At 41.2% G+C, this 15,554-nt stretch overlaps 1 long non-coding RNA gene across 3 annotated transcripts in view; it reads left to right on the top strand.

The window, feature by feature from the left end:
- LOC123377285 overlaps nt 1-15,554 on the top strand; it is a 103,720-nt gene that overhangs the window by 31,360 nt on the left and 56,806 nt on the right. For all 3 annotated transcript variants that reach the window (XR_006582157.1, XR_006582155.1, XR_006582156.1), the window contains exons 4-5: nt 3,806-3,858; nt 13,031-13,186. This is a non-coding gene — a long non-coding RNA (uncharacterized LOC123377285). The remainder of the gene's footprint in view (nt 1-3,805; nt 3,859-13,030; nt 13,187-15,554) is intronic.

Consider the following 15,554-nt stretch of genomic DNA (forward strand, 5'->3'; position numbering starts at 1 on the left):
TCCCGCCGCCCCCATTGGCCTGGGACGGCAAACCACGGCCAGTGGGAGCCGCAGTCCGCCGAACCTGCCGACGCGGCAGATAAACAAACTGGCCCAGCCCACCAGGGTGCTTACCCTGCCAAGCCGCATGCCAGAGGTTGACGACCCCTGGCCTAGATACTATGGTGAGGGACGCTTTTCAAATGTGAGAGATAAATAGAATATGAAAAGGTCAGATATTTTGTGGCTGCAAATAGTTGTGGGTGCAATTTTGAATCTACATTTATATGCACATCAAGTACAAGAAGAGTACAATCAGACATTTAAATGTTTTGGGTGGTGTGATGGGACGGATCGGCCCCGCACTGGTATGGAGGGGGTTAATCCTTCCCTCCTAGCAGAGGAAGCCCCACCCCTGAAGCTCTGCTGGGCATGCGCCACCTGGAAGTCAAGTATAAAAGCCTGCAGAGCTGCTCAGTCAGGGCTGACTGCTGAGGACAAAGGACACTCGGCAGGGGCTCCAGGCCAGGAGCCATTACAGCCCTTACCTACGAGAGCTGCAGAGCCAGAAACCTGGACCAGAGGCCTGCCGCTACCGGAACCACAGGGAGTGTCTGGTGCTGAGGAGCCGGGAGACCCTGATACCATATGGACTATTGCTGCAGGAGAGCCAGTAGGAAGTGACCCAGGGAGGGTGAGGGAGTGGTACCTCTCACCCCTATGAGATCAGCATGTTTTGGTAGGATTCCCTGCTTACCTTATGGTGGACTGCTCTGCTGCTGTCAGGGCCCTGGGTCAGGGCCTGGTGGAGTTCGATGGGTCTGGGCCCCCCTACTGGGGGCCGCCAACTCCTTGTGATGGCCCGCAGGCACCAGCCACTAGGCCTCCTGTTTTGCCTCCAAAGATAGCTGTATTGACTCTGACTGCTAGGCCATGCTATCCTACTAGAGCAGGAGAATTAAGTGGACTCTAGCCATTGGGCTGCACTGCCCTAGGGGCACATTGAATGGACTCTGGCTGCTAGGCTGCATTACCCCACTTGGGAAGAGGCAATAGGTGGACGCTGGCCATTTGGCCACACCGTGTGGACTACTGGGGGGGCTTAGAAAATGGATGTAGGCATAGAGAGGCGGAGTTACCTCCCTCCCCCCTGACTTAAGGGATCGACGAGGTACAAAGACTGCCACAAGTGACATTTTCAAAAGCACTCAGCACTGAAGAAAAACTCGCCATTGACTTGAATAGGAACATAATTACCAATGCTGAACAAAATTTACATGTGCCTGCAAAATTTTGAGTACAAAAGCAGAGGCCTGAGTCAGGCCAGGTTGAAATTCAGCACTGCATCATTCAAATATTTGTCTATATAAACAGGTACAGTAGTGGGTGGCAAGCTGGTGTGTAAATCTATCTCACACTAGCCTGCTGTGCACTAACTGTCCATATGGACCCTCTGCCATGCGCTAAAAGTACCCTAGTGCACTTTGTTCTACTCCCATTTCAAAGTGAGTAGATCAAAGTGCGCTGCAAAACTTTCAGTGCACAGTAGCAATTGCCATATGGATAGTTAGAGCAGGGCGGGCTAGTGTGATGTAGATTTACACCTCAGCTTGCCATGCACTAATTGTTCATATAGACTTGGCTCTTATGTTGTGTCTGTACTTGACATTCAACTTGAAACTGGGGTAAATTTAATCAAGACAAATTGCAGCTGTTTTTATCTACACTTGGGCTTTACAATGTTGCAGCTACACTGGTCAATGGTTACCAGTGGCTGAAACAGGGATAATTCCCAATATAAACAGAGAGAAATCTGAAACTGGAATACCTATTCACTGAGTGAAGGGATTATAAATTCCAGAGGAAGAATTTCTTTGTGGATTAAATTTATAAGTACATTTTCAGTGAAGACACTGTCTGCCTATGTGGATAATTCTCATTCTTACAGTGCTCTGGAGTACAACATAGAACAAATGATGATTCATTCTTTCCAAACACATCACCTCTCCTTAAACAGGATGATTAATACCAATATTTCTTTACAGGGAGACTCTATATTTATTTGTTATCAAAACCAGACTGAGTCACCATGGTAAAGAGATGTTTGAATCTTTTCAATTTCACTTAACATACAGACCACTGTATGATTTGTTTTTGTCTGGCATGCAGAAATAAGAGTCCTTATTTGCATGCAATAATTTAAGTACTTGTCTGTCTCAGACTCTGAGCAGAGAAAAATGCCTTCTGTTTTTCTGCTGTGGAAAGATGCTGTTGAGTCAAGGTGAGAGATTCCTTGAGTAGGGCAGGACTTGTCACAAGGAATAAGTAAGAGTAAGGCCAGCCTGTCTTCACACGTATAAACAAAGATTTAAAGGAACTGAAGCACTCATGATCCTCATGTTTGAAGGATGTCCTAATGTAGTTACAATAGCAATTAAATTGTGCAATCATTCTTGTTCTTTGCTAGTTGCCATGAGGCAAAGATGGCCACAGTGCTGCCTGTGGGCCAAATGAGGCCCATAGAGTTCTGTAGTGGGCCCACAGTTACCTTTGTCTTTAATATGGAAGTATGGTCCCTGGAGACTACACATCCCAGTATTCAATGCTGCATCTAGATCTGAACAACATTGAATGCTGGGGTCTTCAGTCTCAGTTCACATCTGTATATTACACATGAGGATGACTCCAGTGAGTTTCATTTTATGTGAATCATGTATGGCCCTTAGGCTTATGACAAGCTGTCAATGCTGCTTTCAGTTATCCTTCCCCTGCCATGGAGTAATTTGCTCTTTGAATTATTAATAATCAAACCCAGCTAGGAAATTCCTGTAGCTTCTGCAAAAATAGTCAACTGTTGCAAAGGGGGTGGGAGGGATCACTTAATAAACAAAGGTAAAATTAAGCAAAAATGGTGAGAACTATACTTTTTCAAAAATATTTATTTCTGAATAAGTATTCCCTCTCCTAATTATATCTTCATTAGCCAAGCAAATAATATTCTTTAAGCCAATTATCTGCAAATGATCATGGGACAATACTTATACTGAAAGAATACATGTATTTTAGGAAAGGAATGTAGAGCAGAGGATTGTGAGCCAGGACTTCCAGGTCTGGTTTGAGTTGTTCTGTGACCTTGCCTTCCTGGCATAGAAACTAATCAGAGAAAGCATTTGCCTAAATGTGGTAACTGATGTTTAGGTCAAGAATTAATAAGTGTAAGGGAAGAAGAGCTGGAGTTGGGGCCTCACAAGCCTGGTGGTCATGGAGACCTTTGATTCGGGGGAAGTAGTAGAATTTCAGCTTCCCTGAGCAAGACTATTTAGTTTTGTAAGCACTGGGGTTGGAATGCCCAAAGAGATGGGCTTCACTTTTAGAGCAGTAATTTGTGAAGATGGAGTGGCCTAAAGTTTCACACACACCCTCTCTCCCCAAACAAACTGTGTAAAATGGGTCAAGTTTGGAGTATATTGCAAAGAATAATTTTGCTAAACCTCCCCAAAATCCTTAACTAACCCTGTAAAGTTTGTTATGCGAATGGTGGACAAACTGGTTCCCGAAGAGAGTGGACAAATTTTAAAAAAATGTTTTTCAGGGCTTCCCAAAAATGTTAAGGCCACCTCTCATGGAAAGCATAGTATAGGGTCTCTTTTGATTGATTCGGGAATATTGGCCAAATGGCCCAAAGGATTCTTTCCCTGTCCAGTAGTACCTGTTTGAGTTACTGTGATTTACACTTAATTTCTTTGATATTTTTACCTCTGTCTCCTTTAGTTGATTAGTGAATTTTACTTGGTACTTTCATGTCCTTTCCTTTTTTTTTCCATAGGAATGTGAGCTTCCTGCCTCAAAATTTTGAAATGGAAAAGGAAAGCTTATGATGTAGGTGGGATCCATTTCTAGAAGTATCCTTGTTAGAATTGGAAACATGCCTTACTTGCCTGCTGAATTATTTTGTGAATATATCAATCTACATTTCCTGGGATTTTCTCTAGGAAACAGATGCACCTTTTTGCACACACCTTTGAAGAGAGTAGGCCTATATGCTATAGGAAAAACTGCAAAAATTAATTATGTGGAATGTGAGAGATTATTTGGATAAAAGTAGGAAGTTTAAACATTTTACTTTCTTTATCTTGAATGAACTTTGCCTTAAGGTATATGGCCTGAATCAAACTTCACTGAAGCCAATGGAAAGCCTTCCATTGGAGTCCATGGGTATTGGAACAGTAAGTCTATATAAGAGGCAGGCAGGCCATTTGTCCAGTTTTAAGCCAGACAATCCTCTTTTTGGGTGGTGTCCCCCACATCCAGTACTGAGACAAAATCAGATGTGGTTTTGTACAATATTCAGTGAGGGACACCATTTTGAAGAGCACATTGCTCCCACTATGCTGGCAGGACCTCATACTAGGCATACACGCCGGGGGTATGAGCCCACTCCATTCCTGGAAGTACTGGAATGTCCGGTATTTTCAGAATGCATGAGTGGCCTCCCTAATAAGAGGGAAGTCAAACCCAGAAAGAGTACAGCAAATCAAAGAGCAAATGTTGTGGAAATGCCTGATATGAAATCATTGGAATGGGAAATAAATATGGTCAATATTAACCAAAGATTTAGTTGTGGAATGACTGAAAGTGGGCTGCCTGAGTTTGCTAAAGAGACCGTACGTGATATAAGTTGTCAATTCATTTGTCAAAAATTTTCCAACCCAATGGACTGTGATATGCAGTGTTCTTGTTGCTCTGTTTGTCCCAGGATATTAGAGAGACAAGTGTGGGTGAGATAATATCTGACATTACACGATATTACCTCACCCACCTTGTTTCTCAGTGAACTGTGAAGCATTTCTTAAGCCTGTCAATGAGTTTATCTATATCTAATTTGCCTACTGACTCTGAGTTTGCTGGTCTTGTGTTAATTTGCTGCAATGTTTCTGAGGGCAGGTCTACACTACAGCCGGGATCGACTCTCTGAGATTGATCCACCGTCGGTCGATTTAGGGGGTCTAGTAAAGACCCACCAAATTGATTGCAAATCGTTCTCCAGTCAATCCCAGTACTCTACCTCTGACGAGAAGAATAAGATAAGTCGACGGGAGATTTTCTCCCGTCAACCCCCCGTGGTGTAGACCCCACGGTAACTCAACCTAAGGTACGTTGACTCCAGCTATGTTATTCACATAGCTGGAGTTGTGTAGCGTAGCTTGACTTACCACAGTAGTGTAGACATAGCCTGATATCTGAGCTATGATGATTTTTGTTAGTTTTTGCAAGGCAATACGTGTTTTTGCCTTTAAATTATTTAGAAATTAAAGCTGTATCTCATCTTTCTGCTGCCTCAGACCAAGAGTGCAGCTAACACACTGGTCAATGTATTGTTCCTCATCATACAGATGCAAAGCATCATTTTCATAAAGTGGTGGCAGCCACTGGGACTCCAAATCACATTGAGGTTTTTTGTATTGCTTAATTGTCTCATTATACATTTGCAAGTCCCCAGTGACTCTGATATCATTTTGTAACAGCTAAATCATTCTTGTTTTCAGTTTTCTGATGATAAAAATGTCAGTGGGTGACAACCCATGCTTCATTGGTGCCATTCTGTAATTTAACAGTACTAAATACGGATCAGATTCTGCATCCTTTTACAGTAGCTAATTCATTATTTTGACATAATTTCTCACCAACCCAGTGGATTGGGGATAATGGAGACTAGTGCTTGCATGCCTAAAGTCATAGTTCACTGCAAACTGATAAACCCATGCCCATTAAACTGTGACCCATTGTCAGACATTACTATGTCAGGTATACCATATCTGGTAAAAATAGATTTGATGTGCACAATCACCTGTTTAGCCGTAGTATCTTCTAGTAAGGCTATCTCAGGGAAGTAAGAATAATAGTCAAGGACAATTCCAGAGTAGGCATGTTGCTGAGGGCTTCAACCGTGCTGTGATCTTCCTGTACACCTTGCCCTACTAACATCTTTCCCAAGTATGTCATTTCTATTACACCAAATTTACATTTTTGTTTATTTAGCTTTAGCCTAGCATCTCAAAAGCTGCTCAGAGGCTCTTTTACTGTTTTTCCCCAGAACAAAATATTATCTATGTAAGCCATAGTATCCTCTAAACCAACAACATTTTGTTGTATTTTCCAGTGACACACCTCCGATGACTAACACAACCCAAATGGCAGTCTGCAGAAACACTGTCTCCCAAAAGGGGTGCTGCACAAACATGTCCTTCGTTTTAATAAGGGCATCTTCCAGAACCCTGCTGATGCATCAAAGGTAGAAAGATATTTGGTGTTAGCCATCTCCCCAAAAATTTCTCCTCTACTAGGTAGTGGTAAATGTTCCCTTTTAACATACTGAATGTTTTGGGATCTTTACATAAGTGAAAGGTTCTATCTTTTTTTTTCCTTTGTAGTGGTCAATGAATGCTCTTAGTTCTTCTACTCACTCTGTGGTTCCCAGAGCAATGAGCCTACGCAGCTCCTCTTTTAACCTCTACCTTATGACAAGGGAAACTTTGTTAGAGACCTGAATCATGGGACGGTTGGGCTCTTTCAGCTTTATTCTATACAAATACTCTCAGAACTTCCCTATGCCCTGGAAGACTTCCTCAGACTCTTCAATTGTTTTGGTCCCCTGCCCATCCGGCGAGTGCACCTTCTTGATGAGACCAAGGGCCTGAAATGTTTAAAACACAATAACAGGTGTTTTTATGCCTGGTACTGTTACAAATTGTATCTTTTCTAATTTGTTATTTACTCATATACTGTACTCCCTTAGTGGGAACTCACCATCTTAAGCCCTCAGTTTTACCCATTTACCTTCTATTGCCTATGGCTTTTCTTTCAGTGGTAATATTACTGTTTCTAGCACCACATTGCTTGTGCACCTGTGTCCAGCTTAAAAGAAATAACTGTCTTATTTGCTTTCAGCAAGATAGTCCATTCGTCTTGTGCTGCAACATTGTCTATTGCTCCTATGAGGAATTCCTTTGAGCTAGTGGTGCTGTTGTCATGCTCTTTATCCATGTTGCATACACTCCGCTTGTGTGCGTAAAGTGATTTTATCATCCATTGCAATTCTTTCATCTTTTTTCATATGCTGAGCATTTAGGGTGAGCAGATGTCCCGATTTTATAGGGACAGTCCTGATTTTTGGGGCTTTTTCTTTTATAGGTACCTATTGCCCCCTGTCCTGATTTTTCACACTTGCTTTCTAGTCATCCTATGAGCATTAGCTTAGGTTGTTTGCCACAGTATACACAGCTCCATGTCCTGTTTTTGGTGGCCAATGACTTTGAGTTCTGCATGCCTTTCTGCCTCGGGTTTCTTTTCTTGTTGCATTTTGGATTCTTTATTATGTCCACAGTGTCAGAGCACAATCCACCCTCCATAAACTTCACTCTGGACTGGGTAGTGTTTTTGCTTGGCAAATTCTAATTGCTTTGTAAAAGGTTAATTCTGCTCTTCCAGTAATCTCTGAGTTTTTTGTCCCATATCCTAATCACAATCGTGTCTTTTATTAGGGACATTCAGATAGCCCCTCCAAATTGCAAGATGGTCTCTTTAGTCTTAGATCAGTCACAAACTCTTCTATCGTTTCACCTTCTTTTTCTACTCAGTTTAAAACCATCTATCTCATGATTCTTTTTTAAGTGGAGTGCAGTACTCAAATTTATTTTATACAGTTTCATAGTTAGCCTCCTCTGTCTGACTTAACTAAAAACTGTTAAATATATTAAGTGTTTCAGGACCAGCTATTGTCAGAAATAAAGCTACCTTCTGATTGTTTTTCCTTTTTGCTGGCACCCAGTGCTTGCAGATACAAATGGAAGCACTTTTTAAACCTCAAGTTGTTTCCACTTTTCCAGGGAGTTTCAGCTCTAATGAGGCTTTATCTGCTCCATTCTTCCATGCAGGATATTTTCTTAGTTTGTTTTACTCTTGGTTCCATGTGATGTTAAGGAATCATTCAGAGTCAAGGAGTCTAACATAGGTCTTCTATCAGTGTCTCAGTTGTAACTCACTGGCATTGCATAACATGAGCCTCTGCATAACATAACAACCAGTTCCAACTAGTTAGTGCCAAAACTTCTTAAAGGCACAGTTCCCCACACTGTCCAAATTGTAATTCCTTTGTGGGTAAACAGAGAACTTCAATTTTTAAAGCTGTTAGTTCAGCACTTTTCACAAACACTAAATTAACTTCTTTAAATGACAGAACTCTTAACCTTCCCCACTACTGCCAACTGTTCCACTTTCCCAGGCTGCTATTGTGATCACCTTAAGCCATCTTGGACCAAACCATTCTTTGTATAACCCCATCACCTTCAGCTGTGTTACCTGGATGTAATTGAGAGCAAAATTTCACCTAAAGTACTTGTCACCTTTCCCTGTGCTTTGTAATTGTAATCCTATCAATCCCACTCTGACCTGATTTTATTGAACAATGAGCCATTGCAATTTATGAGAATTAAAAGTACCAAAACCATGAAAACTAAAGGAACAGAAAATGCAGGAACTAAAGATATGTCTACAGTTGGAGCTGGAAGGTCTAAATTCCAGCTCGAGGAGACTTATCCACACCAGCTCTGATTGAGCTGCTGCTCTAAAAACAGAGTGTAGCTGCCATGACACAATCAGTGGGAGGGGTTAGTCACCCGGAGCACATACCCATTCAAGGCACTAGGCATCCAGTTGAGGCAGCTAGCCCCTCCCAGTGCTCATGCTGCTGTGATACACTAGTTTTAGCTCACTAGCTCAATCACAGCTTGTGCGGGTATATTTCCTCAAGCTGGGAATTGCATCCCCAGCTCAAAGTGTAGACATACCCTAAACTATGTGTGTTCATTTCAAGTGTGTAGCTGGGAATTTTTGTGCGATTCTTCACTTTAGTCATTTTTCTTACATTGAGCCTGTAGGTCAAAGTACTTTCTTTTGAAACAACATAGAATTTTAGAAATTTGTCAGTCATTTTAAAAGAAATTGTGTTCATTCTCCTGGAGCAGATCACAAATACTTGTTAGTCACTATGATTATTGATGAGACATTTGTCCTATTGCACTTTATCCTGTGTCATTTATAACTTATTCATATTTTTCTCTACCACTAAGACATCAGTCTCAATTTTATGGTTGGCCTTCTCATTACTGGTTTGCTTTTAACTAAGTCGCCAACAAATGCACAGGTATCTGTGCCCCCAGTCCATGCTGTGAACATTTGGATGCGGAAAGGAGGAGTGTCACCTTTGCAACATATTCCCTCCCTTAGAAGACAGGCTATCTGTGAGATTCTGACTTCCAGGGCTGTGAGGGGATAGGTGGAGGAGATCTCCTTCAGATTCTCACCCTCAGCTCCACAGGGGAAGCTGGCACAAGTTGATGCAAACAGAGTAATAAAAGGATAATAAAATAAGTTTACTTTCATGAAGAACTTCAGTTGATGTTATTTTATCTTTGTTAAACAAGAAATATTAAAAGCAAATATAGCAGGTGATTCTGGCATGTGAGATTCAGATGCTCAGCAGTAAAAGAGTCAGAAGATGGAAATAAAATGGGCCACAACTTTGGCATCACTATGGTCCTGATTCAGGACCATACTTTATCAAGTATGTAATTTTAAGAGTGAAAGGAAGTCAATGGGATTCTTTGTGGATGCAGCAATCTGCCTGCACACGTCTCTTTGCAGGAACAATGCATTAAACTGTAAGCTTGATGGGATAGGGATCCTGTCTTCCTTTAGATTTGTACAGTAATACCTATAATAAATAATTCATAATAATATTTCAAAATGTCACAAATGAATAGCAATTTGTGTTAATTTAAACAGTATTTAAGACCAAAGTAAAGGTTTAAGGCTTAAGACAAACCTTTCATTAGATCCTAATTTTAAAATGGCCTATGAATAGTTCCATTATTACTTCCAACATAAAAATATCACTAAATATTTTTATCATTAAATGAGTAAAATGATTTGTGATCCCAGAAACAAAATATGAGAAGATCTGACAACAGCTGAATCACTGAATTCACTGCAAGGCTTCAGAAAAAGCCCTGAGTTTTATTTCAATACTCAGTTGCCTCGGTGTTTCAGAAAAGGATATCAAAATAGAGAAGATAATCCATGGAGATTTGCAGGCTGGTAAGCAGCCAGCTCTAGCACTTACACAACTGGGTATAAATAAATGAACAATATCAGCAGTCAGTAGCTAGCCAGCCCATGGTGATGCTACACGACTAGAGTACAGAAGCATGACATAGAGAAGAATAAAAAATCCAAGAAGCTGTCATGCTAATCAGTCGACATGCTCTTTTCTGTATCTCTCAACATCTTTTTGACAGTTTCCTTAATCATGAATGCATAGATAGTGAGATGTAGGAAAGGGTGCGTCCCATTCCTCTACTGGGATATCACTGACCTGCTCACACAGAGCAATTTTCTTTACCAGATGGCCTATTGGAGCTGCTCTTTTACCTTCTCAAAGGTATGTGTTTAGGAAGCTGAAAGTCCTGAGTTCAAATCCAGGTCATTTCCTTTGAGGCTTTGTGTCAAATCCTCAGCTGACATAAATTGGCATAGATCCACTAAAGTCATTTTAAGTAAATAGAGCTATGCTCATTTATACCATCTGAAGATCTGGGCCAATACATGCACACACATGGAAAATCAATTGTGGGGGGAGGACCCCCCACAAAATGTAACATCTATCTACCAGTATTCTCCCAACTGTGGATCATATTCTGTATTTTGAAGTATCATTAAACTTTTCTGAATCATGCTAGGCAATATATCATGTCACTAATAATATCAATATATGATATTTTCTATTGTCTGGAAAACATCTTAACAATTTTTTATCTTGTTGTCTTTACAACCATACTCCTCTGAGTGTGTTACCTTGTGCAGTGCCTCAGCCCTAATGCTCATCTGCGCATCTCTTTACTTAACATAGAATCATAGAATCATAGAATCTCAGGGTTGGAAGGGACCTCAGGAGGTCATCTAGTCCAACCCCCTGCTCAAAGCAGGACCAAACCCAACTAAATCATCCCAGCCAGGGCTTTGTCAAGCCTGACCTTAAAAACCTCTAAGGAAGGAGATTCCACTACCTCCCTAGGTAACCCATTCCAGTTCTTCACTACCCTACTAGTGAAAAAGTTTTTCCTAATATCCAGCCTAAACCTCCCCCTCTGCAACTTGAGACCATTACTCCTTGTTCTGTCATCTTCTACCACTGAGAACAGTCTAGATCCATCCTCTTTGGAACCCCCTTTCAGGTAGTTGAAAGCAGCTATCAAATCCCCCCTCATTCTTCTCTTCTGCAGACTAAACAATCCCAGTTCCCTCAGCCTCTCCTCATAAGTCATGTGCTCCAGCCCCCTAATCATTTTTGTTGCCCTCCGCTGGACTCTCTCCAATTTATCCACATCCTTCTTGTAGTGTGGGGCCCAAAACTGGACACAGTACTCCAAATGAGGCCTCACCAGTGCTGAGTAGAGGGGAATGATCACATCCCTCGATCTGCTGGAAATGCCCCTACTTATACAACCCAAAATGCCATTAGCCTTCTTGGCAACAAGGGCACACTGTTGACTCATATTCAGCTTTCGTCCACTGTAACCCCTAGGTCCTTTTCTGCAGAACTGCTGCCCAGCCATTCGATCCCTAGTCTGTAGCAGTGCATGGGATTCTTCCGTCCTAAGTGCAGGACTCTGCACTTGTCCTTGTTGAACCTCATCATATTTCTTTTGGCCCAATCCTCTAATTTGTCTAGGTCCCTCTGTATCCTAGCCCTACCCTCCAGCGTATCAACCACTCCTCCCAGTTTAGTGTCATCTGCAAATTTGCTAAGGGTGCAGTCCACACCATCCTCCAGATCGTTAATGAAGATATTGAACAAAACCGTCCCCAGCACCGACCCTTGGGGCACTCCACTTGATACCGGCTGCCAACTAGACATGGAACCATTGATCACTACCCGTTGAGCCCGACCATCTAGCCAGTTTTCTATCCACCTTACCGTCCATTCATCCAGCCCATACTTCTTTAACTTGCTGGCAAGAATACTGTGGGAGACTGTTTCAAAAGCTTTGCTAAAGTCCAGAAATAGTACATCCACTGCTTTCCCCTCATCCACAGAGCCGGTTATCTCGTTATAGAAGGCAATTAGGTTAGTCAGGCATGACTTGCCCTTGGTGAATCCATGCTGACTGTTCCTGATCACTTTCCCTTCCTTTAAGTGGTTCAGGATTGATTCCTTGAGGACCTGTTCCATGATTTTTCCAGGGACTGAGGTGAGACTGACTGGCCTGTAGTTCCCTCAGCTTAACCTCAGCTTAATGTATCAACGTCATGCTTGTCTGATCTGAAAGTTGCATTTAAATTAATCTGGATTAAAAATTGCAAAAATGCATATATTTGGTAACTGTTCAAGTGTGTCACTAATACAAATAGTTATTGGGGAAAGTTCCTACTGTACAGGAATTTGTGTCACAAGACCATCTATGCAGCACTAATTTTGAGTCAGGGTGCTGCACTTCCCACATGCTGAATGGGAGGAGGAGAAGAAAGAAGAAGAAGAAATAAAAAACAGAATCCTTCAGATTCGTTACCGATAGGTGTTTCCAACAGATTGGGTTTAAGGTGGATTGACAGAATGTCTCAAGCTATTGTTGTCATATACTTCACATGTTTTGGAATGGATGACAAAGTTAAATTTTATCCTGGGAGCAGGACTAACCAGCATTCTGCTTCTTACCACTGTCATCCATCAGCTTGATGTGTGCTCATAAAAAAAAAAAAAAGTCAAAAGACTAAATACATGGCAATTCTTTTCAGTCTGCAGCCAGCTGCTCAGTGTGGCAGCATGTGTGTGTGTGTGGGAGAGGGTGATTTTGAGGGGGTGGGAAGAACAGGTTACACTATTTCACTTTAACACATCTGCATTGTAAACAGAACCTGGTTCTGCATACTAATTTCAGCAGTCAGTCAATGTCAACACTGACATTTTCAATCTCTTTTTTTTATGTCACATTAGCAGAAAGTGACCTGTTGTGTTTGTGGAAGCTCTGGAATCCCACAGGAGAAGGATCACTCAACACCATGGCAATCTGCCAAGTACAACTTGTTCTGAAACATAGTGGCTCTGAGAAGATGCATTATCATCTGAAACACAATGTCATCATAGTGGGAGGTAGGATACTGTTGATTATCTGAGTTGTTACTGAACAGCATACCATCCAGAGGACAGCACACTTCTCCTGCCAGGCTCTTCCTCTTTTCCTCTTCTTTCTCACTTGTATCTCATACTCTGCTCTGGGACAGCCACCACAAATTTCAAGTCTAACACCTGTTTCTGAATGGTGCTGAGCTCCCTAGATTTCTGTTGCTACATGGGAATTGAGGGCACTCAGCATCTCTAAAATGCAGTCAGCACCTTAAACTGCTAAGTTGCTCAACAGTCACATTTTGTGTTCCAATGTCATATTGATGTGGGCCCAGAACTGAAAATGTAAATAGTCCTCATCAAATTTTTAATGTTGTTTCTGTTGTTTGTCCTTTTTCTACTGTCTGTGCTGGGAAGGCCAGAAACTGATACCATCTGGTACCCCACATATAATTCTGATAGTAAACCAGTCACATTAACCAGTTAAAAAAATAAAAGTGGCTAGGCTAATAGGATAAGAAACCAGCCTCTCGGTTTATGGTATAAAATTATATTCTGGTAAAGCTTTTGCTACATAATAAACAGGAAACAATTAAGTCTTATGTTTCTCTTGATAATTATGGATGGATACCAACCTTAAAATTTGAATCTAGATCCATACTTCAAACCCCCAAAGTTGGAGACAGGGCAGCATTTGGTCCATGGTTCAGTCCTGTCCATTATACAGATAGGGACTAACTACTAAATTCAGATCCAGGCTTAAATATCAACATTCCCTCACAAAGCTCCAGGGGTTTCTCATCCAAGGCCTGGGTTTGGTATATCTTTAGTGGCAATTTTATGATTTAATATATTTGCATGGATTATCAAAGGTCTGGTGATGTGGAAACTAGACTTTCCCTTCAAAAGCTTTTTTCCAAACCCTTCAAGGTTTGATTTTTAAACTTTCATTTCAATTATCTGCCAGGACAACAAGGTTAGTTCTACAGAGAGGAAGGCTAGAGTAGGAAGGTGATTGTGTAAACAAGCCACCTTGTTTGCTCCCTGTGGGTCTTCAAGTCATATCTAATTACTGTTGTTTTGCTGACACACACAAATATTTTTCTGCTGTTAGAGGCAATGCAGAGCTAGTGGAGTTATGAAAGAGCAAGCTGGATTCTGTTCTCATTCATACTTTAGCAATAGGTTAACTAAATTCTGACTGCAGAATCTTTATTAGTGGTGCAACTGATAGGTGAACAGGACACTAGCAATCAGAAATCAGGTTTTGATTTATAAACTTTTTGTAGCTATTACTAGGGCCTTGACCCTGCTTCTATTTATGTCAATGGTAAAACTCCCATTGATCTCTGTGGATAGATGCTAACAATGTAGAGGCAGTTTTCTATCTATAACCTTACTGAAAGGAACCTCTTGCCAATTCATTTAATTTATAATTACACCGCTACCTCGATATAACGCCACCCGATATAACACGAATTCGGATATAACGCGGTAAAGAAGCGCTCCGGGGGGGGCGGGCTGCGCACTCCGGTGGATCAAAGCAAGTTCAATATAAAACGGTTTCACCTAGAACGCGGTAAGATTTTTTGGCTCCCAAGGACAGCGTTGTATCGAGGTAGAGGTGTATATGGTAAAAATGAGAAAGGAAGCAAATTTTCAGTGATAGTGTGCTGTGACACTTTTGTATTTTTATGTCTGATTTTGTAATCAAGTAGTTTTTAAGTGAGGTGAAACTTGGGATATGCAAGACAAATCAGACTCCTGAAAGGGGTATAATAGTCTGGAAAGGTTGAGAGCCACTGGAACAGACCAATGGTTAGCTATAGACTAGAGCTCAGGAACCACTGATATTAAGTTATTAAGATAGTGGTCTTGAATTTTAAAAAGTACTCATCTACATACAAGCAGGGCAATCTCAAGTAGGAGTAAAGAGGTTATTTTTCCTCTACATTTGGCACTGGTGTAACCACTTCTGGAATATTGTGTTCAGTTCTGGTACAATTGAAAATGGATGTTGATAAATTAGAGAGGGTTCAAAGAAGAGCCGTGAGAATTATTAAAAGATTGGAAAACGTGCTTTATATTGACAGACTCAAAGAGATCAATTTAGTTTAACAAAGAGAAGGTTAAGGGGTGACTTGATTATAGTCTGTAAGTATCTACATGGGGAACAAATATTTAAGAATGGGTTCGTCAATCTAGCAGAGAAAGGGATAACATGATCCAGTGGCTGGAAGTTGAATCTAGACAAATTCAAATTGGAAATAAGGCGTAATTTTTTAACAATGAGAGTAACCATTGGACAGTTTACCAAGGATGTTGATGGATTCTTTGTCACTGACAATTTTTAAATTGAGATTGGATGTTTTTCTAAAAGATATACTCTAGGAGT

This window comes from Mauremys mutica, chromosome 9 (genome assembly GCF_020497125.1).
Source record: "Mauremys mutica isolate MM-2020 ecotype Southern chromosome 9, ASM2049712v1, whole genome shotgun sequence".
Classification (NCBI taxonomy): Eukaryota; Metazoa; Chordata; order Testudines; family Geoemydidae; genus Mauremys; species Mauremys mutica.